The 25,832-nt window shown below is 35.2% G+C and overlaps 1 long non-coding RNA gene across 1 annotated transcript; it reads right to left on the bottom strand.

The window, feature by feature from the left end:
• Positions 1-22,432: 22,432 nt before the first annotated feature.
• Positions 22,433-25,583, bottom strand: LOC311605101. Its single transcript, XR_014781792.1, has 3 exons — positions 25,447-25,583; positions 24,729-24,872; positions 22,433-22,595 (listed from the first exon to the last, which is right to left on the bottom strand). It is a non-coding gene; the product is annotated as an uncharacterized lncRNA (long non-coding RNA).
• Between the last annotated feature and the right edge of the window lie 249 nt (positions 25,584-25,832).

Raw genomic sequence — 25,832 nt, 5'->3', positions numbered from 1 at the left:
CAACGTTTGTCAACAGGAAACTCCCGCTGAGGTGTAGTCTTTCCCAGTTAGAAAAAAATAGGAGACCTGAGAGAGAGAGAGGAAGAAGGGCTGTGAAAACAGCATATGGAGGAGACAGTTGGAGTAAGAAGAGAAAGCTGTTGTTGTGTTTGTTCTTGCTGGCTGAATATCCTTATGATAGAGATTGGAATTGGCCCCAAAGAACCTGATGACCACAAATAGCAGGAAGTAGTAAAAGAGAACTACTTCCTCTTCCCTTTCCTTTTTCTCCCTCCCTCTAGCAAGTTCTCTCTCCTTTCCCCTTATTATTCTTATAATTATTCCACAATGCAGAAGGAAAGTTTTTGCAATGCTGAAGTGTTCACCTCAGCATGAATGATAACTCCAGAAAGCTGCCATGGTGTTCCCTACCCAATTTTAAGCAAACCCCATTGGAAAGTCTCCTTTCGCCAGGATTAATTATTACCTACTTATCCTTGGGAAGGGGTCTTGTTAATTGAACTGGCTGCACTTTCTAACCAATGCAAGTCTCCGTAGTTCTTTCATTCATTTCTTTTTTGAGAATTCCATGCATGAGTCCTGTATTTACGTTATTTATACCATCTAATTGTAGTCCCTGCTTTATTCACTCCTATGATCCTCCTTCATCCTTTGAGTGAGAAATGCTTAATTTCATAGGAAAAAGCTACACAATAGACTCTATTACCAACCTTACAGAAATAAGTTGGTGTTAAAAGAACTATTACTAAAATTATATTCCAACGAAGTAGGCAACAGGTTAAATGAATAACAAAGCTAGAAAGACTGAATTTTACTGGAAAAGCCAGTATAGAAAAACACAAAGAGAAAATACTAAGCGAATAATAAAAAATATTGCTGAGGACTGAGGGAGCTTTTTACTTTGACAGGTTTAACTCTACTTCATCTTATAATGATTTAATAATGGCTAAATATTTCTTTAAAAATTCTCAGAGTTATAATGAAGGTTTTATCCTAATCTAAAACAAAAGCATTTCAAGGAAATTCAGGACAGCTTTCACTCATAAACATGCAAGCAAAGAGACTCATCAAATAACTGTCAAAATAACTATTCACTATGACCAAGAGGCAACTATACTACCAATGCAAGCTTAGATTAATATCTGACAACTATTTAAAGAACTACACAATATCATTATAATAACTACCAAAATAATATGAACAAATAAAAAACAATGCACAAAACTAACATTCCATGAATAATATCCTAAACAAGATGGCAACAAAAAAGGAATGTTTTTTAATAACAGATTAAGAAATCTGTGAACTTGCATATCACTTTTGCCGAGTAAGTTGCGTCTGTCCTTTCCTTCCCCGTCCCCCACTTGCCACTCTCTGCAAACCCACAAGCTTACAAATCTCTTTGTTTCTGAGAGCCTTTGTATGAGAAGTCACTTCTTTCTGGGTCTGGGCCTCCATATCCTCTTCCATTTCCTCCCAGACCTCACCCAAAGCAGAAGCCATTTCCAAACCCAGCATCCTTGCTCCGTATCTGTGGCCTTCGGACCTGACTTATTTTATAGCCAGCTTCAACTATGAAAAGCTGCTTTTCTTTTCTTTCTTTCTTTCTTTCTTTCTTTCTTTCTTTCTTTCTTTCTTTTCAGCTTGTTAACATTTTAATGTTAAGATGAAGGTAATTAGTAACCTTCAGCTTTTAGGCAAATATCTCCTGAATAATTTGTCAGGTTCTGGGGTGTGGAACATTAAATAACTTGCATTATCATACTTGGAAATTGATAGAGTTACACTGTGCCCTTAAGCTTCTTTCCTCTCCCTTCCTTTTCTCTGCCCATCTCTGTACCCAAAGACCTAGGCTCAGGCCCATGCTCTGTAAACCTTCTTTCCTGGACTGAATTATATGGTTCATTCATCAACGTTACCTGTTCCAAACCAGATCATGCATCGTCATCTCTGACCCAATAGAAGGAATTACATTACAGATTATTACAACAAATATACCGCAAAAGAAAAAATTTCACATTCCTATGTCAAATCTCAAAAACAAAACTAACATGAAGTGTCAAGACATCATTTCTTCCATAAATCCACAAGTCTCTAATGTAAACCACTTAGATGAACTGCAGGATACAGAATTTAAAGGAAGAATCCTAAATGTTATCAAAGAACATTTGATAGGCCTAAATAATAAAAATAACTTCATTTAATCAAAGCATTCAACATTAAATGTTAAAGTGATGACCATGAATGTACAAATATGTGGCTAAGTGAAATTGTGAATATAGTTCAGAACTTAAAAATTGAATTCAAGGAAAAGAAACATTGGGAAAAAGCAAGCTGAAGTTATGATGGAATTTAAAAATTCAGTATCCAAATTAGAAAATTCATGAGAAAGCTTTTCCAGTAAAATAAATTAAGTATAAGTGGAAGGTACTTAGATGTAAGCAAAGAATATGAAATAAATGAAGTTCAAAAAAGGAAATGAATAAAATATGTAACATTATCGACTAACACTTTGAATTATAGGAATAGATGAGAGATAAGAATCTTATATCATTGATGTAGGACAAATCTTCTGCAAGATATTGGAAAAATACTCCTGCCAAATAACAAAAGGCATACTCATACAGATTTAAAAAAGCACAGAGAACTTCAAACAGACAGGAATGAAAATGAAAAAACCTTATGGTATATCATAGTTAAAAACACAAAAATCGACTGTAAACAAAATTTTAGTAAGTTTGTAAACTCAAAGATTAAATAGGTAATTACTGAAAAATAAAAGGATCAAAGAAGAAATCAATGAGGAAATAAAAGCATGACTGGAACTAAACAAAAATTAAAACACAAACAATAAAATATGTAGGACATATTAAAAGCAGTTCTTAGAAGGAAGATTATGGTTCTAAGCGCATATATCAAAAAATCAGAAAGTACACAAATAACTAAATAATGCAAATCAAAAATTTGAAAAATAAGAAATCCTAATCAATCAGATATCAAGAAATAAGAAAATGTCAGCACTAAAATTAGTTAACTAATTAATAATAATAATAATAATATTAATAATAATAAAACAAAGAAAACTGTTTGAAAAATCATTGAATCCAAAGAACTAATTCCTTGAGAAGATACACAAGATTGACAGATTTTTGGCCTAGCTGATTAAATTAAAAAACAAGATGACCCAAGTTAACAGAATTAAAAATGAACAAGAATATATTGTAAAAAATAAAAACAAATACAGAATTTTATACAGGAATACTTTATAAACGGGTAGTTTATTAAGTTGATAAACGTAAAAGAATTGAATATAAATTACTTGGTTCATACAAAGTATTAAAATTAAATCAAGAAGAAACCAAAAACATAAGTTAAAAAATAGACGCATAACAAAAGTGAAGATTGAGCCGGTAACAACGATCCTTCTGAGTACAACATGTCCAGGCCCAAACAGAGTTAGAGCAGAATTCTAACAGAATTTCAAAGAACTAGAGCCAAACCTCCTAAAACTCCCCAAAATAACAGAAACAAATGGATGCCTCTTAAAGTCATTCTATGAAGCCAGTATTACCTTCATACCCAAATGAGGCAAAAACCAGGAAACCCACAGGACTATAGATTAAGATCCCTGATGAATATTGATTCAAAAATCCTTAATAAAATATTAGCCAGTCTAATTTAAGCACATATTAAGTAGATAATACACTCTGATAGAGTTGGCTTTACCCTGAAATGTACTGACTGTAACAAACCTCAACATGAAAAGGCTACATTTGACGAAACAACAGTGAACATTCTTTTAAATGGAGAAAACATCAAAGCAGTCTCATTAAAATCAGGAATAAGTAAGGGTTGGCCATAGCATGACTCTTTTCTCATCATAGGGCTGATGAGGAAAATGAAAAGATAAAAAAGAGGCAAGGTAGAAGTCAAATTACCCCTCTCTGTAGATGGCATGAAATCGATATCATAATTATGAGATCCCAAAATATATATCAGAAAACTTGTAGATTCAAAAATTTCAGCAGTGCGGTACAAAATCAATTTATAAAAATCAGTGGCATTTATAAACACCAATAAAAATTTACTGAGGAAGAGCTTGTGCACATACTCCTAGTTACTATAGCATCCAAGACACAAAGACATACTCAAGTAAACCTAAGCAAGTAAGTGAAGGCCATCTACAATGAATATACCAAATCATAAATAAAAGAGAGATTGAGAAATAAACTAGAACATAAAAAGACTCCCTGTGCTCATGAATGTGTATAGTTAGTAATATAAAAGCAACCATCCTACCAAAAGTCATTTGCAGATTAAATGAAACCCAACAGCTAAAATATTCTTCAAAGAAATAGAGAGAAAAATGATAGAAATCATATGTGATAAGAAACCTCTTTGGTTGGTTTCCACAGCACTCCTGGGGAACCAAAACAGAAGGAGGAATGTTAGAGGCACTGTTATCTCATACTTCAGGAGCTATAATGAAAACAATATGGTATTTGCACAACACATACATATATGCTAAAGGCATAAAAGGGAGGGCCAAGGCATATGTACTCATATCTATAGTCGTCTGGTATTTGACAAAAGGGGAGAAAAAATACACTCAGGAAAAGCAGCATCTTCAAGAAACAATGTTGGGAAAACTAAATGTCAACATGCAAATGATGAGAAATTACACCCGAATCTATCGCACTGCATACAATCTAGATCCAAATGGACTAAACATCTCACTTTGAAACCTTCAACTAACTAAAATTGTTAGTAAAATAAGCAAAAATTCAAACAGCAACAACAACAGGTAGGAATCATAAAGAATGACTTTCTGAAAAGATTCTATTTGTTCAAGAATTAAGGCCAATAATTGACAAGTGAGCCAGACTTACTTAAAATTGGTAAGCTAAGAACTCAATAATTCAAATGGAAAAAACCTTCACAGATCAGAGAGAATCTTTGTTAAGTATATATCTGGTAGAGGATTAATATAAAAAATACAAAACGTTTAAACAAACAAATGGTCCAATTGGAAATTGGGATACAGACCTAAGCAAAGAGTTTTCAGTAGAAGAAACACGGGTGAGAAAATTCTTATCTAAGAAAGTATGTATGGGCTGCAGAGATGGCTCAGCAGTTAAGTGCATTAGATGTTCTTCCAGAGGACCCAGGTTCAATTCCAAGCACCATACGGCAGCTCAAAAGTGTATTTAGCTCTAGATTCAGGGGAATCTGACACTCACACACAGACACGAATGCAAGCAAAAGACCAACGCACATGAAACAAAGTAAAATAATAAAGTAGTATTAATAATTCTTACCAATTAGAGAAATGTAAAAAAGATCAACTTTGTGATTTCAACTAACCAAGTCAGAATGCCAAGGATTTATAGGGAAACATCTAACAACAAATGCTGGAGACGTTGTGGGGAAAAGAAACCTTCCTTCAGTGTCTGTGGGAATACAAACTGATATAGCTACTCTGAGAATCTATATGGAGAATCAATCAAAATGACAAACAAACCAAAATTAATAAAATGATCCAGCTATTCCCATCCTTGGCATAAGAACAAGGGACTCAGCATCATAGTCTGTGGATATTTTTTGAAGCAATGCTCATTGCTACCCTGTCCCCAATTACCAGGAAATAGAAACAAACTAAATGTCCCTCAACAGATGAATGAGTAATTAAACAATGGATATTATTCAGCTGTAAAAAAAATGAAAATTTCAGGTAAATTGATTGATCTAGAACAGATTATATGAGTGATGTAGCACAGATTCAGAGAGACAAATGTTACGCATTCTCTCTGCAGTTCCTAGGTCCAAATACACAGATTACAGCATGGGCTAGTCTCAGGAACCAGGAGAGTGCAAAGGGACCTTAGGAGTATGAGTGTGCTGAAAGTTAAAGAAGGGAATAACAGGATACAGGTGATATCAAGTAAGAAATAGAAAAATCTGGAGTAGGATCCAATTGGAGAGGGGCAATCAACATAGAAAGTAAAGGGGTGGGAGACAAATATCACCAAGATTTTTAATAAGGCATGAAGGAGTGATATTATTTTATATTTTCCGATAATTATACACACTGAACCTAAGTGTAGGTTACAGGAAGAAGCTTAGACCTACTAGAGACGATAATGTTCCCATAACGACCACAGACTAACAAAAACCACAATAGCAGGCACAAGAAAGGCCAGTGCCTTCCCCTCTGTCTCAGTTTCCTGGTAAGTGAAGGCTTTCGTGGGACATGCCACTTGGGCTAATATGCAGATATAAGTGAGTATATACCATTTGAGTCTTTCTGCTTCTGGGTTAACTCACTCATTATGGTCATTTCTAGCTCAATCCATTTATCCACAAATTTCGGGAATTCCTTGTTCTTAATAGCTGAATAGTATTCCATAGTGAGATAATCCTTCAACATGTGAGCTTGCTTAGAAATTCATCAGTTGGGCCTTCTCTTCTCAGATGATTGTGGGCTATGTTTGTGTCAAGGCTAACCAGGACAATAAATAAATATCTTGAAAACTGCTGTCCATTTATGTAAAAAGAAAAAAAAAAAAAAGAAAGAAAAAAGGCCAGTGCATCTGGACCCAGAGGGCCTGCACAAATTGATACATCAACAAAGGATGATGCATGCAGAGAACCTAGACTCCATGTTCAGATATAGCCTATGCAGAGCTCATTATCCATGGTTGGGAGGGGGCGCAGGAATGCCCATGGGGACTGCCTCTGACATGAACTCTGGGCGGGCGATTTCATCACAGCCCCTTGGCAGACAGCCATGTGGCTATGCAGTGGAAAGGGATACAGGCTACCCTGATGAGAACTGATAGGCTGGGTTCAGATGGTGGGGGAGGAGGGGACCCCTGTCAGAGGTCTAGGGGAGGAGAATAGGGTAGAAGAGGGAAGGAGGGTGGAAATGGGAAGATACCAGTAAGGGCATAACAATTTCTATGTAATGTGAATAAATTATAATAAATAACAAATGGGAAAAAAAAAGAAACTTCTTTTGGTTGTTTGGTCATGGTTAATAATCCCAATTATTTCCAAAACAATCTAGCATGTTGATGTCTACCTTGATTTTCTCTAAGAGATTGACAATAGGCACCTGTTCCTGAAGATGCCATATACAAGACTCAGAGTGCAACAGGTGGCCATCACATCTTGGTTTTAGCTAACAGTTGTCAAATTGGACTTATGACACAAATGGAGGGTAACAATGCCTGGTATTGGAGATCTAGCCAACATGCCAGGGTCAATGAGGTTATGGACCTAAGAAAAGAATACATTAGTAACACTTTTCTAGACATGCATACTTCCAAACTACATTCTAAATCTTGACTTTATACCTATAGGTAAGTGTTGTTATCACCATTCATTAAAAAAGAAAGAAAGAAAGAAAGAAAGAAAGAAAGAAAGAAAGAAAGAAAGAAAACCCCAACTTATCTTGACAGCAAATGGGAGCCACCCAGAAAACCATACTAAGACATAATGCAGAAACAGTGCATATATCACCAGATTTAAAGGACTGTGGGGAGCCCAGCCTTAAATCAGCTACATCACATCTTCTGCATCTCTGGCTTAAGTAACATTCTGAGAAACAGCTTAACCTAAAAATGGCTCCTTATATAAGACTCAAACAATGGCAATAGCATTGGCATGCTAATATGGAAGGGAAAATTTACACTGGGTCCTAGTCCTAGACAAAGAACTATTGACAACTATAGTGACTACTAGGAAAGGGGAAGTTGTCCTCTCGTAAGGATGATCTGCCTTACTGGTTGTCCAATACAGAATGAACAAACGACATTCCTGAAACCATATAGACACAAACTCCAAAATGGACTCAGAAGGTTATAGTTCCATATTGCTCATGCATGTATGTGCATGCTTGCATGTGCACATGGGACTGCACACACACACAAAATCTAGAATCTTGAGATATATATATATATATATATATATATATATATGTGATAGATGATGGATGATAGATGATAGATAAAATTGTACTTATATTTACATTTGTGTGTTTCTACATATATGTATATATACATATCTATGTGTAATCCATGTAAAATAGAATATCATTCTAGAGTGGGAAAAGATATAGGAGAAATTCAAGTGAAGAGACCCGGGAGAGCCTGGAGAGAGAGAAAAAAAAACTAAAAAAGTGATCTTTTTTTTCTAATGTATAAGATATTGAAACTTTTTTTAGAACCCATGAAAGACTCAAAGCTATCATCATACCATAGTGCAAGACCAAATAATTTGCTCCTTAAATTAAGGCAGGTAAGGGATGTCTGCTTCCATAACATCTGTCCAGCATCATACTGAAGATGCTAGGTAAGACATGACTAAAGACAAGACATTGGACATGACTAAACCCATAATCGGATATGACTAAACCCATACTTATTCAAGTATTATAGTGTTAATCAGCTAACCATTGCTGTGGTAGAATGGTAGATTTTGGGGGCCCCTTCTTGCAGAAGTTCCAGGCCATATCCACTTGACTAGTGGCTTGTGGGTAGGTGGAACATAACGTTCTGTTGTTCAAAAAGAGCAGTTTCTCATCTTATGCAGACCAATAGAAGGGAGATAGAGGTATCATCCCAACATCTATTACAGAAACATGCCATAAATTACCTCATTCCTTTCCACTATTCCCTACCTCTCAGAGTCACTACCTTCCCCTAGCATGTGCCAAACCATAACAATGGTATGATATTACAAAAACTGCAAAAGAATCCTCAAAAATCTTGCTACAACTAACAATTTCAGCAGTGTTCAAGGATGTTGGACCAATGCACAAATGCAAATTACATTTGCAAATATTGATGGCATTGAAAGATTGTCAATATAATATTTACAATATAATTCAATTTACAATAGTAGGAAAACAAAGTAGTTTCAAATCTTGCTATCCCTGTAAGACAAGATGTTATTAACATGAATTAATCTTATTAATTGGGTGAGGATGTGAGAAATGGCTCAGTGGTTAAACACACTGTCTGCTCTTCCAAAAGTCCTGAGTTCAATTCTCAGCAACCATATGGTGGCTCAAACCACCTATAATGAGATCTGGTGCCCTCTTCTAGCTTTCATATGTACATGCAGATAAAGCACTCATACACTAAAATATGAATAAATAAATATTTTTAAATAATTGGGAATGTGTACATATGCATCAATGAGAACACGGTAGGTTTCAGATAGCAATATCCCTTAAAATTGTTTGTTTATAGAGTTTATTGAATCTCTATTCGTACATTACCTGGCCTGTTGTTGTTGTTGCTGCTGTTGCTGCTGCTGCTGCTGCTGCTGCTGTTGTTAATAGCAATTGATAATCTGACTTTGAAAGTGGGATTGAGATGGAACCAAAATACTTGCAAGATGATATGGAAAAGTGGCAAAATAGTATGTTACATTTCTCTTTTCAAAAGCACAGACAAAACAATGGAAAAGTAGTGTGAAAACAAAATGTGAATTGACATGTAAATCAATAGAAATGGTTCTCAGACATAACCAGACAATTTTTGACTATGTGGGACAAAACTAGCCGGAGAGAAGGCAAATGTTTTTTGAACAGCAGTCAGTATTCAGTTGTTTGGCTACACTCAAGTCAATACAGCTTGACCCTTAACTCTCAAACAGACATGTGCAAAAATCAACTAAAAAAGTCAATAACTTCAGTATAAGACCTAGAGCTTCCTGTTGTAAATAATATATTAAAAATCATTGTAAATATTTATGATTTGGAAAAAAGATTTTTGTTATGGCAACAATGGAGAAAAGGGAAAATAAGACAAAGGAGGTGAGTTTCACTTCATGACAAAAAGATAAAAAACAAAACAAAACCCTTCAGTCAAGAGGACTTGAAGAAAGTAAAATCATAAGTTACAAATAGGGAGAAATATTTCTTTCTTTTCATAATATTTTTATTGATTATTTGGGAGTTTCACATCATGAACCGGAAATTCACATCCCAGTCTTCTCAGGTTCACCCTGCTTTGTGACCTCCCTACAATTAGAAGGAGGAGGAGGAGGAGGAAGAGGAAGAGGAGGAGAAGAGGAGGAGGAGGAAGAGGAGGCGGAGGAGGAGGAGTCTAATTTGTGTCGTTCATGTAATCACTGGAGCATGGTCAAACTCCTGCTGGCCAGTCTCCTAAAGAAAACTGAGTCCTTCCCTCTCTGTACCATAGACAGAAGCCATCAATAGCGGAGAGCTATACTTTAGTACTTATATTTCTAATTCTTGAATCTGCTCAGGGAATTGTGTCCAGAAAATGAAGTCATAAAAGGTAAAATAAAAAAAAAATGAACCAAAATTGAAAACGTAAAAGGATTTAAGCAGGCATTTCTCTAAGCAAAATGGTTAAGTACATGAAAGACAATTTCATTAGTCACCAGGGATATGCAAATCAAACACAATCAGATACCAATTCGCATCCACTAATAATAGTTCCAAAGCTATTATTAATAACAACTGGCAGGTAGGAATAAAAAAAAGATTCAAATGTCTTGGAAAACAGCTGAACACTAGCTAACGAAATTCTTCAAATAATGAAGCATTGTAATTCCCAAATGGATTTTATACTTCTTCATGTTAAAACATTGTTACTACTCTAGCAAAATGCTTGTGGAAGCCACAGTTATGAAAATTTTCTTTATTTTTCAAAATCTGCACATTTTGTTGTTCATATTAAATAGAAATATACACAATTTGAAGATATGCACAACATTTTATTTATCATAATTAAATCACATAGCCCAGAATTAGTTATGGGAAAAGCTTATCACTGAACATATTCTTTCCTAAAATAAAAATATAAGGTTCAAACTTCAATTTTGGTATTTTTTAACAGAATCTTATAAATTTAAATAAATATTTAAAATTATATCTAACATATTTTAAATTTTTATTTCTTAATTGAATATTCTGATGCTTAGAATGTATGGCATGAGTTTTTACCATAGGAATTTTCTAGCTTATTGTAGTGTTCTAAGGAAATAAATTCCAAGTTATTTTAAATTATTACATTTGGCAATATACCAGAGACAGCTGCAGAGAATATATTTTCTGTCATTATGTAAAGTTTCATTAACTTCATGTAGAATTAACCCATTGAATTTGGTGTTCATGTTAGTTCTCACTGGTGTCTTGGTATCTTACGTCACTAAGATGTTTTATAAAGTTATAAACAATGAATGTGGGTATCTCATAAATTTAGTTTTATAAAAATCTTCCTTGATATATTTTGTGCTTCCACCACTACAGGCATGTTTTGAATCAAAAGGGCTTATTAGTAACTTGGTGCCTTTATCTTTCAAAGCGTCCCCTTCTGTTTTGCTGCATGGCATTTGCGTTTTGTTAACAATACTATGATGACAAGTAAAAGTAAAAGTAGACACAAAAGGAGGAGAGGCAAGACATGAGCTATGATGAGAACAGGGATGGAGACTTGAGAAGCTGAGATCTGAGCAAAGCCAGATCACTAGTCAAGAAAACAGGACAGATTTAGAGGAGAGCAAGAGGAGGAGAGGTCCTATGCATGGAAAGACATCCCTGCAGATGATGTCACACATCACCAAATCCACAAGTTATACAGATGCACAGCACTAATAATTCTGAGAAAATGTCATGCAACAAAACTATTAAAATACAAGTAATGCTTCTTTCGTGTCTCTCATTTCCTTCTGTGGCCATCCTCTCCATCCTGAGAAAATCAATCTTATTTCTGATTTCATATGGTCCACAGGTGATTATTTTAATAGCTAAATGGAAGACATTGCCAAGTATTTCTTTTCCCTATGAAACATACTCACAAACATCAGAAGTTATGTCCATAAACCTTGAAAGCAATAAGTACTTCAAAAATATGTTTTCTTCTTATATAGGATATGGCTCTTTCTCCTCCTCCAACGGGAATTCAATAACCTACATAATCCTGCCTCTTCCAGGGTGGAAGCAAGTAAAGAATCTTGCTGTACATTTCAAAACTTGCTTTTAAAGTCATTTTGTACAGTATATGGTTTTCAATTTAAAGGGTATCCTAAAGATAAGGGACTTATTGAAATCTTACTATGCATTGAAGGCAACTTCAGGCAAAACCAAATATCCAACATTAAATCTCATTAGCCCCATATCAACTCCTCTCTGAAAACTCAAGTGTCACGCTGTTAGCAATAAACTGAGATTCTAATGCCTTCCCAGAACTCCAAATTGCAATATGGAAATTCACGTATAAATAATTAAATGCACATATATTTAACCTGAATTACCCTGCAGACATGCTGTTCTCACCTCCAGGCTCCCTTCAGACTTTGTCAGTTGTTAGTAAAATACTAACATGGCACACAAAAAGAAAGGAAAAAAACAAAGGTAGTTAGAACATTACATCTCCAGCAGAGCTTAATCCAAAAAGCAGAAAGCACAAATTGGTGAATTGGAACAATGGCATGGTTACGCTAAACTACAGAAAAAAGCCCCTTAGGGTACTAGCAGGAGGCAAATTGTGTTCTTTTTTGAGATGATGGTTCATTTACATTGTTATAATTATTTAAATAATTGATTTCATACTAAAAGATGCTTATAACAAATCCAATATTTTTCAATGTTAAACCAGAACTTTTTTTTATGCCCCATAGTATGTCTGTATCTCTGTTTAATAAAAAAATAAAAATCTGTTTCAGGGAAAGGTACATAAACCATATGACCATTTGGCTCATTGTTACTAAGAAATTGTTTGAGTTTTGTAGTATTTCAGGGGTTTGTTTTGTAGCGTTTTCCTCTAATCTACATCCAATCAAATAAAATCTTTCTCCTAGGTCAGCCAACATGGAGTGCACATTCATTCCAGCTTTAGTTTCCCAGGGACTGTCAGGAGGATGCAAGGTCAAGGACACTCAGGAAGAATGTTGCCAGAGTGTAGTGAGCCCGGTTAGTAAGGTAGCTGTCAGTCTATGGTAAGCAGGTGAAGACCAGTCCTAAGCTAGTCAATATTAAATAAGGTGCATGGGTTAAAGGCTCCAAGGTTAGGCTGGGAAGATAACTTCACAGACTGATGGTTTCTGTGGAAACAGGCAACAGGCAACAGGCATGCATGGAGACTATTAAAAAGTAACAGACAAACAAAGAAACAAGAAAGAGAGTGGTCAAAAATATCTGAGTTGCAACTTTGGTGTTCATTTCATCCTCCCCTCTCTCAACTGTGTGTGCACGCGTGTGTGTGTGTGTGTGTGTGTGTGTGTGTGTGTGTGTGTGTAAAATACAGTAGACAACCTCTGTGTCCTGTCAACAGTCATGATCTATTCTCTTTTGAAGAGTCTCTAACTGCCTGGGACTCAGTAAATAAATTAGGCTAGCCGGGGAGTATAAGTAATTTGCCTTGTTTCCACCTTTTCAGCAGTGCTATGACAAATAGGGGCCACCACACCCAGCTTTTATTTTTTATTTGTGTGTTGGGTTGGTTTTCTGGGTTTCAAACTCAGGTACCTGTGTTTGCAATGCACATTACTAACTGAGCTATTCCCCAGCCCTATCTCTTTCATTCTGCACATACAAAAATTTTTACATGTAATTTTACCTCAATTTCATTTTTAAAATGGTTAAAAAGATGATTATATCATATATTGGATTTCTGTGAAAAGATCTCAGCACATCATATGTACGAATGTAATCATAAAGAATGTTTTACCCAATCCTACTCTTTACCCATGTTTAAACACCTAGGCTGCTCTGATAAACAATTTACATATTAAAATCCTGTTACTGATACCAAGCCTGTCCATTGCTATCCCATATGTCAGCATAAGATAATGGGATGTTTATTTCAATATAAAATGTTGGTTACACTCATCTCTGTATTTATTATGATCTTCACTTGTTTCAGAACATGTACCACACAATCAAGTATGGTATGAATGCCACACCAAGTCTCAGCCCTATAATTTCTCAACATATACGAGTCCTCACCTCTCCTTCTTTCATTCACAATGCCTTTTCAGCCTCAGTGAATGAGAAAGCTAGTGACTTAAGTATCAGGAACCAATGCAATGGGATCAAGTTAGAAAATCCATTCTTTTTCTACCATCTATGTTTAAGCATATGTAAGTTATGTAGTTCTGTGTTATAGATGGATTTAAAATACCCTATGAGCATATACAGGGGGAGGTAATCCCCCTCAGGAACAGTCATAGGGGAGGGAAATGAGGGGAAAAGAGGAGGGAGGGAAGAATGGGAGGATACAAGGGATGGGATAACCATTGAGATGTAACAAGAATAAATTAATAAAGAAAAAAAATGCAAAAAAAGAAAAAAATATGACTTCTTTCAATTGTCATTATTCTTTCATGTGATTTCTTTTTTTGTTTGTTTGTTTTTTTTTTGTTTTTTTTTTACACATTTTTATTGAAAATTAAAAATAATTCCTATTACATCTCATTTTCTATCCCATCCCATAAAATGGCATTATAAATAAAACAAAAATATATGTTCTCTTTTGTTATGCTCTTTATAAATTTGAATTCTAAATATAGTCAGGAGAAGGAGATAAAAAGGAGACAGAAGAAGAAGAAGAAGAAGAAGAAGAAGAAGAAGAAGAAGAAGAAGAACAACAACAACAACAACAACAACAACAACAACAACAACAACAACAACAACAAGACATTCAGACATTCGTTTATATTAGGACTTAATTGTGTGCTTGAATCCATTTTCTTCTCTAAAGCCTCAGGTAAATTACTGTGTCTGTCTAATTAATCTCATAATGCTATTCTACCTACTGTTCTATGTACTTTTATTTGTCTAAAGGTAAATAGTAGATTTAAAAATCTGGAGTTTTAATTTGTTTATTTTCAAATGTATTTAAAATAACATCTGACACTTGGCAGCATACAGGAAATGTTGGATGAAATGACTAATGTCTATGTGCTAATTGCCTTGCAATTATCTCTCATTAGATTCTCTCCACAAGTCGTTTTGGTCTAGGTACTGTAATCTCCACTTAAACATGAAAGATACTGTGAGTTACAGAAGTTAACATCTTTCTTGTTGTCATGTGTCCAATTAGTGGAATAATTATTATCCAATTTTGGCCAGTCTCAAAACGCTCTGCAATTTCTACTTCTACTTTACTGTCTATTACAGGAAAAACAACTCACATAATTAACTATGCATCTATTCTTATTTTTAATTAAATCCTTCAACTGTCATGTAAGATTAAAAAGTATAGTTGAATTTAATTATCAGCTGAGTGAGCTCTGGAGACCTCTTGACACTAGAGCAGAGCTCATCAAAGCATCCTTTATGGATGACTTTCATCATAACCCATAAGGGCCCACACAGTACAACTCACATCTCTATATTAGGGATAACTAGGGAGAGCTCTCAAGAGGATAGTCATAGACTTTAGGCATCCATTGCTCTAAAATTTAGAATAAACACAAACACATGAAACTATTTATTGTATCCTTGCTTAGTATGATGATGACGCATGGCTGACAATATACTATTTGAAAATGCTTTTATCAATTTAGTGATTGGGAGGAAAATAGATTGGAAAGTGGATCAATGCAAATAATCAAAAGTTTATCTCCTAAACACCTAAAGAAGGAAGGATGAAGAGATAGCAAACAATCTTGTTTTACTTTTATTACACAGAAGATATGGCAGACGATGACAAAATTTATTGATACTCCATGTTTTCCAAGTTTCAGCCAAGGGGCAAATTTTTCCCTTTCTAACTATGAGATAATATGTTACTTTATGATGTGCTATGAGCACCAACATTAAAGTGGAAGAGATGCTGGGCATCTTTACATGATACTGTGCAACTATCTTGATTGTGCAGATTCCCTCCCGCATGACTGAGTGAGGCAGCGCCATGTTCCTGTGGGGATGCCTGAGATGAGGAATAGTTTGGATAATGATGAGGCTGAGACTGAATATCAGAGACGAGGCAATATCCCAAATTTATTTTTAATTTTATTTCAATTGTTTTGATTTTCATGACACAAGTGCTGTTATAATGACAACTAATATAAAATGCATTTACCTTAGATTGATTTAAACAATTCTCTAAAAATACGAACAAACGATAGAAAATCTCACTCCTAATGATTATTCCACTAAGAATATACAGGTGATCAGTTAATTCTTTCTGAAGTATAGCTCCCCTTACCCTATAATAAAAAGACCTTCCACCTTTGTTTCATGTAGTAAGAGCTCCCTAAGAGGAAAAGCAAAAATAATTAAATAAAATAATGTTCAATCTAGAATAATCATCAGATGATTAGATTAGCTTTAGGATGTATGCCACCATATGAAGTGTCTTGGGGATTTCAAAGCTTAAAATTAATCTCCTTCGGACTGCTTTTGACTCACAGCAAAATTAATTACAATCATATCTCTCAAGACAAAACCTACTGATATTATTCCAGATGGACCTGAGAAAGGGTCTTATTAAAAGACTTCAGGGAAGTTTATTGATATGCATATGGATGATCATTGCGAACAACAGATGTAAGAATGATGAAGTGCACAACATAACATAATGCAAATCTTGAGAATGTATTGAGTGGATTCCTCTTATGTTTATGTGCTCATATCCCATGTTATATTTATTCACATATGGTATATAAGAAATTGGTTTGATGGTTTGTACTTAAACTCTGTAGTGCCTAGCAATCAAAATAGGAACTGTCCTGCCATATTCTGTATGTCCCTGAGGTTTTTGAAGACCTTATCTACCCTATCCTCCCTTATCTTTCTATAGAATCATATCTATCTGCCGCTGTTCCTGTCAGCATGCTGAACACAGACCCATCTTATTCAGAAATTTTTATTGCAAGCTGTGTCCTAACTTGTGTTGCTTATAATTATGCACATATAATATAAAAATAAAAAGGACAAAACAAAACATGAAACATATCAACATCTAAGGGAATGAAATTGGCTTCAGTTTTCTAAAACACGTAGTGCCTAGTTGTGCTGGCTAGTTTAGTATCAATTTCATACAAGCTGCAATCATTTAAAAGGAGTATAGTAAAAAGGTTATTAATACATATAATTATTATGGCAGTCATTATTTAACCTGCTATTATAGAAACAAAAGTACACAGACACCAGTTAGATTTTTTTTAATTTCATAACTTCACAAAACTTTCATTTTGTGGCTCAATGAACATGATTTGAAATAAACAACATTTAAAGTATTTTACGGTTTTATAAAATATTTTATAGATCTAACAATACCATATTCATAGGTTTCTGGAAGTTTGCAGTACATGCCTTAAACTCTGGACGTGGGTATAAAACAAACCCCTAAGCCATCTGATTATCTCCAAGTGCCACATGCCACGCTGCTTACTTTGATCATTCCTGTTTGGACTAGTTCATATCCAAAATCCCATAAACACTTGCACATGCTTCTCATCTGGGCTGCTTCCCGCTGATCCTAAGACCAAGCTCCTCCCACCCACCTGCTTCCAGTTATGCTTAACCCATGGTGACTCTGCTTTCTTCTTCCTACTCTCCTGTACCTCTCTCTTCCTCTCTCTCCCATGATCTGTCTGTCCTCCTCCCAGCACTCAAGCCTTCATTCTGCCTGCCTCTCTTTGGTTCAACTCAGGTGTATGCAATTGTTATTGGCCAACCAGAAAGAATTTGGAGGCAAGGCTACACAGCATCCGTTGGTACACTTGAGAATGTGCTCATAGAACAGTAAAGATCTCAAGGGACAAGCAATTAACACAGTAGCCCTAAACAGTGCCGCAACGGAGGAGGGGACCACAACTGACAAACTGCTTGCATAGGACTGAGTGGTAGGCAAGCTTGGAAGGCATTTTCTTAACTAGTTATTCATGTGTGAGGACCCAGCCCATTGTGGTTGGGACAACCCACGGGCACCTTGTCCTGGGTGCTATAAAAATCCAGGGTGAGCAAGCCATGAGTAGCAAGCTAATACTACATACTCTTCCATGACCTCTGCATCAGATCCTGCATTCATATCCCTGCCATGTTTGAGTTCCTGCCTTGGCTTGCCTCAGTGAATGGTGATTCAAAAATAAGTAACACTAATAAACTATTTCCTCACCAAGTGCTCACTGCAGCTAGTGTAAATGACTTACCATAGAATCAAGTGGCAATCCTTCCACCCTAGCGAAAAACGTGCCATTCCCAACATTGCTCGAGCCATAGATATAATCTGATCAAAACATACCAAATTCTCAACATAAACATATTTTTCTTATCTCTGTGTTGGGAAATGGCATTGCACTCTGGCACATTATTTCTGACTTGATCATTAAAATGTTGACAAAACACTTTGGAAAAATGGAGTTTTTCTCTCCTCCTTCAGAACTTTTCACAAAGTAGGTTATTTTTTTAATTGGAAAATTTTAATCTGATGCTTCTTTGAATCACTTTGATTATAATTTCAGAACAAGAATATGCGTTGAAACCACTTCATTTTCTTCCTAGCTGCTTCCTAGGCTGGATATATATATATATATAATCATGTATATAGTTAAAAGTTTTTACATGTGAACTGACAATGCTTCTCCCAAAAGGCATAAATTATCTAACTAAGAGCCACAACACGAATCTTGAGAAGCTTCCTTTGAATTGGTGCTTATAGTTATGCTAGAGACTCTCAAAATATTACAATATTCTGTATCAAAATACCTAAAAAATATCATTCAGCACGGGAGGTTTGTCTGTTCTATATTTACTAATTTTCATAATCCATGTTAAGGTATACTTGTACATATTTATTTTTACTCTGATTAACAAACCAATTTCATTTATAGTTAGGCTTTCATATCCATGACTCAAGCACCTATGAATTCAGTGTATTCATATTAAATATCAAAACTCAAAAATAGAAAAAAAATGTTGGTGCTAAACTCTAGTCACAGAAACCAAGGTCTCTGAAGCAGCTGTGGTAGTTGACACTGATGACACTTTCCTTTTAGACTCTCTCAGTTGACAGAATGTCCTTCCAGCTCAGATATTATACAGGTACATACATGTATCCTATAATCTACAGACAATGCTACATATTAACCACCTTCATTTGTATTTTATGAAGCACAGGGACTTATCAATATTCTCAACCCTAATCTATTATATTATCGTATTGATCATACCTCATACCTTTCTTGTTTTGCCTTGCTTATCTGTAAATTTCTACTATAAGCATAAATAAAGGTCTGGGTAGGGTAAATACATAACTACATACATATACAGTCCTTGTAAATACCAGCCCCACTCCATGCTTATGCATGCAACCATAATTAAACTCATTATCTCACAAAAATGAAAGTAGAAGAGGAGGCTGATTAGAAAGGACTCTTCGGGATCAAGAGATGATAACAGAGCAATGGGATTGTCTATGACACAATATATACATATGTGTAACTGTCAAAGACTAAATGTAAACATTCTAAATGTTAAGCATTGTCCATTATAAAATATTATAGAATACTGTCAGCCATAGATATTTTTTAAACATTGATATTGTTGAAGCCAGACCAAAAAAAAAAAAAAAATACCCAAAAAACCAAAAAAATGTCTCTTAATGTTACCAGAGCACTTATAAAATATTATGACCTAATTTTATACTTTATAATATGATAGTTATTCAACTTGTTATCCATATTATAGAATTATATTATTAAAGCAAATTTTAAATGGTTTGATTATAATTTTCATCTCCTTAAATTAATGATATCAGAAAACATAGCTATTGTGTTTCTTTTTCCTTTTAAAAATTTTGTTTGTTTGTTTTGCTTTTTTTGAGACAATTGTTTTCTATGTAGCCTTGGCTGTCCTGGACTCATTTTGTAGATCAAATTGGCCTTGAAATCAAAGAGATCCATCAGCCTCTGCCTCCCAGAGTACTGAGATTACAAGCATGTGCTACCACACCCAATAAAATGTTTTATTTTACATAAATTTATCATAATACAATGTAACAATTTGTATAGATCATGTTTTACTGAAAATCTCCTCACATATTGTTTGAAATGACTGTAAATCTCTTTGTAGCTTCAGAATATTAAGAAAGTAATATCTTTACATATATTTTTGAGGAAATGTCTAGGCTGACCATAAAGTAAGTTCATGGTGCATTTGAACAACGCTGTATCCAACCAAGTGAAGAAAATGTATTGGATCAATATAGTAAGAAATGAAGTGACTGGATTATGAAAAGTTTAAACAAGACAGCAACTGAAATGATCTTTCAAATGCTAACACAGTGTTAAATAAGTGTGATGCAGTGTGAAATGTACTATGCTCAGTTCTCTAAGTTTTGAGATGCACTCGACGTAGAGTAAATAAAATCTCATTAAAACAAATATATTATCACTTACACAAACAGTCCTCTGCAACACTGAATTATGCTTTCCTTAGTTTTCCATGTCAGTTTTCAATTTTGAATCATAAATTTTACTTTAAATGTTGTCTCCAGAATTTGCATGTCTTATGTGGACATGTGCTCAACATTACATTATAAAATAAGTCTATATTAAAGATGAGGGCTGAGTGCCACTTGCTATGTACATATTTCCTAAGTGGTTCACAAAGGTGTAATTATTAGATTATAGTGATGATACAGTTTCAGTCTTACTGGAGCCTGCAGAAAGAGTGGTTCAAAGAGAAATGTTAGTTTCTCTGTTCTTTTATTTTCTTACTTCTTTTTTCCTTCAGAGCAGAACCTTTAAAAATGTAGGCCAACATGAATACACATGGAGGCAACTCTACATGTTTTGCAGATTTTACTGTAAATTAAGTAAGCTGTACGTATGTTAAAGACAAAAGTGGGCGCATTAATGTTGGAATACTTGGCAGATGACCAATATAGGACAAAATAATAAATTGCTATCACTGAACACAATGGTGACATTTAAGCATGGATCTGATGAGAATGAACTGCAACAGACTAAGAGCAGAGGGGAAGCAATGGGATATGGAATAGTTAAAAGAAGACACAGCATCAGAGAAGACACATCACTTCTTACCATTTCCCTCTTGGCTCGTTATCTCCCTATCTCATTAGCATCTGTACTCAGGAATCTGCAGGTGCTGTGCCTGTACCTAAAAGAACACTTCTGTCAAATAACAATACCACTTACTATCTTTTTATGGAAAGGTTTTTGTTAGTCCACAATAAAAGTAGGCATATCTCCCCACCCCCATATTCCCCTTATTTGTTTTCTGTGACAAAATCCTCTCTTTTCACATTAAAAATAACCTTTCAGGTGAAGACAATCCATGTGTGGTTCATGGCTGTGTCAGCTGCCTGTGTAAGAATGGATGCTTGTTGTGTGTTTCAACTCCAATAATCCCAAAGTAAAATCAGAACAGAGAAATTTTAGAGTGCTCAGTCCTTAGGGTTGATCATTAATTCCAGGTTGGGTGAAAAGGAAGAAGATGAAGATTATAACTGTATTAAATGTTTGCCACAAATAACAAAAGAAAAAAAAAACCAAAGACTTAATAGAAGACTGTGATATTAAAAACGAAGTTCAGAAACAAGCTTAATAAATTGTGTAAATGGTGATCCTTTCTAATGGATCAGGGAAAATAAAACACAGAATACTTTTCTATTATTTCAGAAGAAAGTGGCTTTTAGAATAAATGAAAATTTCAGTTAAAAATATGGAAAAGAAGAATAGATTTTCAAATAATGTAATATATTTTGGGAAAAGTTCGCAAAAGGAAGGTGGTTAGACATAAGGTGTTTGTAGATTTGAATGAGTAGAATGCGGAAGATTGCAAATGTGGGGGAAGAAAAATATTGTGTAGGAATACTCAGAGTTGTAATCAAGATACATGGTAATATTATGTACAAATAGAGTTGGCAACCGCAAATGGCTGGAATATGCAAAGAGATAAATTATACATAAGACACAACATTTGTTAAATGTACTTATTGTGCTGGCTCGTGCACATTTCATCTTATTCCCATCCCCTGCTCTTCTACCTTGTAATATTCTGCTTCACTGATGCTCTGGGAAGACAGCACCCTACTGTTGACTTCAAAGTCTCTGCTTTCATCTCATCCATAGTTTTGTTTGGGATTCATCCATCCACAGGAATTTAGTTTTCTGAACATACTGAAAAATAGCCCACTCATCACGACAAAGGAGAAGACGTAGCGTATCAAATAAAAACCTTGAAAAATAGAGTAAAAGCACAAAGAAAACAGTCTAACTAACAGATGTGTATGCACAATAGGGATAGCAATTGAAATCATGTAAAAATTGTCCACGACTTGAGATACAGTATGAGGAGGGGTTTCATCTAGAATATGACTTAGTGCTAGAAGCAAAAAAATAATAATAATTGTATTTCACATAGTATCCTTATCTCCACCATTGCTCCTCTACTGTCCATTCTGCTTTAGGCCTACACAGTATAGTCTATAATTGCAATAACAACATATCATGTCATGGCTTTGCCTTAAATCCCTAGCTAAACACACCTGAACCACTGCTCTCCATCGATTTCCTTGAACACATCAGACAGAGTTCACACAGTGGCCGTGCACTGCTTTTACTTTCTCTGGCATCTCCTTTCACTGAAAAGAGTAAAAAAAAAAAATCTGTTAATGCTTATATTCTCTGTCTACATCTTGGCTATTTTAAAGTGACTTAAACTGACAAGCTTATGAAAAATACCTGCCACCCTCAGCTTAACCCCATTTCCAGATCTCGCTTCCATCTACGTACACCTCTTCAGCCTGCTTGGCTAATGGTTAAGAATTTCACAGGCATATATTTTTCAACATAAAAATAACTGAAATGCAATAGATGCTCAGGCTTTATTTACTGCATGTGTACATTTCACTGAAATAATTAAAATCTATGTTTACTGAAGAAGAAAACACCTTGGGGACAGATATTTGTAAGCAAGAACTAGGCATATTTCTTAATTTGTTACTCAGGCTGAGAAATTTACCCTTTTATCTTAGGAAAATGGGTTATTGAAATTAACTTGTTCAGAGGCAATGCTTGGCCAAATTAAAGTTTCCACAGGATGACAAGGCAGCAAGGTAACAACAAATTAAGTTGCTTAATGTGGGCATCAAAAGTCTCCACTGATAAAGTCGGAGGCAATCAGTGTAGGCAAGGCAAGAGCATCTGCAGGTAGTGTCAGTGATGTTGAAAACACTGGTACTGTCCTGGAGTCACTGGAATACCACAGTGACTGACCTGTAGGCTGCATGTAAACCCTGAGATAAACAGGGAGGTTTTTTAGTAAACAAAAGGCGTAACTTAGGTAACTACCAAAGAGTAAAGAAGAGGCAATATCTGACATACAGGAGTCTGAACTTTGGCTCATCCCGCACTCCAAATGTTATAGAAAAGGGTGATGAGTTGTTAGGTGAAAAGAATAAGTAACCTGCAGTGGTTGTAAACATGTTTTAGTTTTGATGCCAAGGGTGGGATGTGAAACTGACTTGTGTGAGGGTTTGAGGCATTTTTCCGCTAGAAACAGACTTGTGAGAGAACAGGTAATATCTGTTCACAAGAAGAGGAACTGTCACTTGCAGGGACATGGTCTAGGCCAACTGATAAATATCCTCGAACAGACTCTGAGAGAGTCTGTTTAATATATATTAAAGTATTGCTTTAAGAATAGTAATATTAATAATAATGGATGTCATGATAAAACAACTCCTAATAATATTCTGTATATTCATAGACCAGTGCCTTGTTTAGCTATCATCCGAAAGCTCCCGCCTGCAGCACGTGGGAACAACTACAGAGACCCACAGGGAGACATTATTACACAGAGAGTGAGAGATGTAGGAATACTCAGCCCTAAATGAAATGTCTTCATATAATCTCTCTTCTCAGAGCTTGGGAAACCCCAAAGAATTGGAGGCAGAGAGTGCACAGAACCAGAGAGGAAGGAAGAAAGCAAGAAAACAAGGCCTCTAAGTCAATATGATCAAAACTCCTATGAACTCCGAGTCTGAACCAGCATGCCCAGGGCCTTTACGCATCTGCACTAGGTCCTCCGTGTGTGTATTATTTCTTCTAGTTCAGTGTTTTTCTGGCATTTCTGAGTGTGGGAAAGAGTGGGTCTCTGATTTTTGTGCTTTCTCTTGGGCTCTGTTTGCTTGTCTTCTCCAACTTCGATATGATAGCTTTCTATGTGTTATATTTTAGTTTGATATACTGAATTATTATCTCTTAGAACCCTGTCCCTTTTTAATGAGAGACAGAAAAAGAGTGGATGCAGATGGGAGGGAGGTGGGGAGAAACCAGGGGAAGTACAGGGAGGGGAAACTGTCATCTGGAGATAGTAATTACTTGGAGAAGAATTTATTTTCAATAGAATACAATAAATAAAATAAAATATGACAACAAAATTAATTAATGTAAAATTTTTGTGTTCACATATATAAATATATACGTGTTCATAAATATAAATATATGTATACATATTAATGTGTGCAGATGTAGATGTTATATGTAATATATTACTATTAAAATTTAAAATTACTGTTAATTATATATGCAAATTGTCCTTAATTGTGAATTACTTTAACTTTTTAAAATCTTTTCTTGGTGACAAAGACCAAGGTTAACTATATCATTAATCTTTTTTAGATGCAAACAATGGATATATATTTACATAACTAACATACTCAAGTAGATAACACACACGAGAAAAGATAATAAATTACAAATTCATAACTCACAGGACATCAGGAAGAAAAGGCAATACCAATAATTGCATGGAACTGGCTGTAGTGGTACAAGACCTGCAGTCATCAGACCTCATGGTGCTAATCACATCACCAGCTGTGGAAGCTGTTGCATCATTGATTTCCTTTATCTTCTCTCTTAGGAAAAAAAATCAAAGATTGACCAGGGCTGCCACTTTTAATTTGAGATAGCTTGTGTATTTGTGTTTCTTTCTACCTCTAGTTCTTATCAAAGTAGGCAGGAAAGTGTAGCTGCTCTGTAATGCTGTGTTGTAAATGTATATACTATCTATAAGGAACTCTCAAGAAGAGGTGCCTCTACTATATTGGAACACTTCTGGTATCAGGAATAGAAGTATAGGCCAGTTGATTAGAATCTGCTTACTCATCTATAGATCACAGAAGTAAATTGAGGTGGGACAAGTACTTGTGAGAGACTGGTGCCCTCTGAGGAGATCACAGCAAACCTGGAGTTATGAAACTATAAAACTATGAATAAATCACCTCTCAACTTATAGGAAACCAATAATTTCTCAGGAGGCCAAATTATAAAATTAAAATTATATAAGAGAAACTTTGAAACAGGTATTAAGAAGTCCAGGACTTAAGGCATGGCTCGGTGAATAAGGCGTTTATCACTGAAGCATGAGGAACTGATTTTGCTTTCCTAGTATCTGTATAGAGAGTTACGTGTGGTCTCGTCTGATCTTACCGTCCATCATTATGCCTGTATCATTGAGCTTCCATTTCAGCGAAAGGCCCTGCCTGCCTGAAAAATAGGGTGAGGGGAAACAATTGAGGAAGACACCATCAATCCATCACCTTCACACGAGGGTACACATTTGCATGTGTGCTCACACTCCTAATCTACATAAAAACACTTATTAATAAATGCTAGAGGACTTTTGGTTTTGACAAAAATGGAAAAGGGACTGAAACTGTCTTTCAACTGGGCATATCTAAAGCAGTAGAAACTATATGCAAAACAGTAATTTTCTAGCCAATGGTAGAAAATGCAATAAAAGACAGCACAGCATAAGTAATTCAGTAAACAAAAGATGAGTTGAGTTTTATGCTAGGAAAGCAAAAGGCTATGCA

This window comes from Acomys minous, assembly GCF_964271855.1.
Source record: "Acomys minous genome assembly, chromosome: 9".
Classification (NCBI taxonomy): domain Eukaryota; kingdom Metazoa; phylum Chordata; class Mammalia; order Rodentia; family Muridae; genus Acomys; species Acomys minous.
Note: the sequence above shows the minus strand (reverse complement) of the source record. Positions and strands in the feature narration are given on the sequence as shown.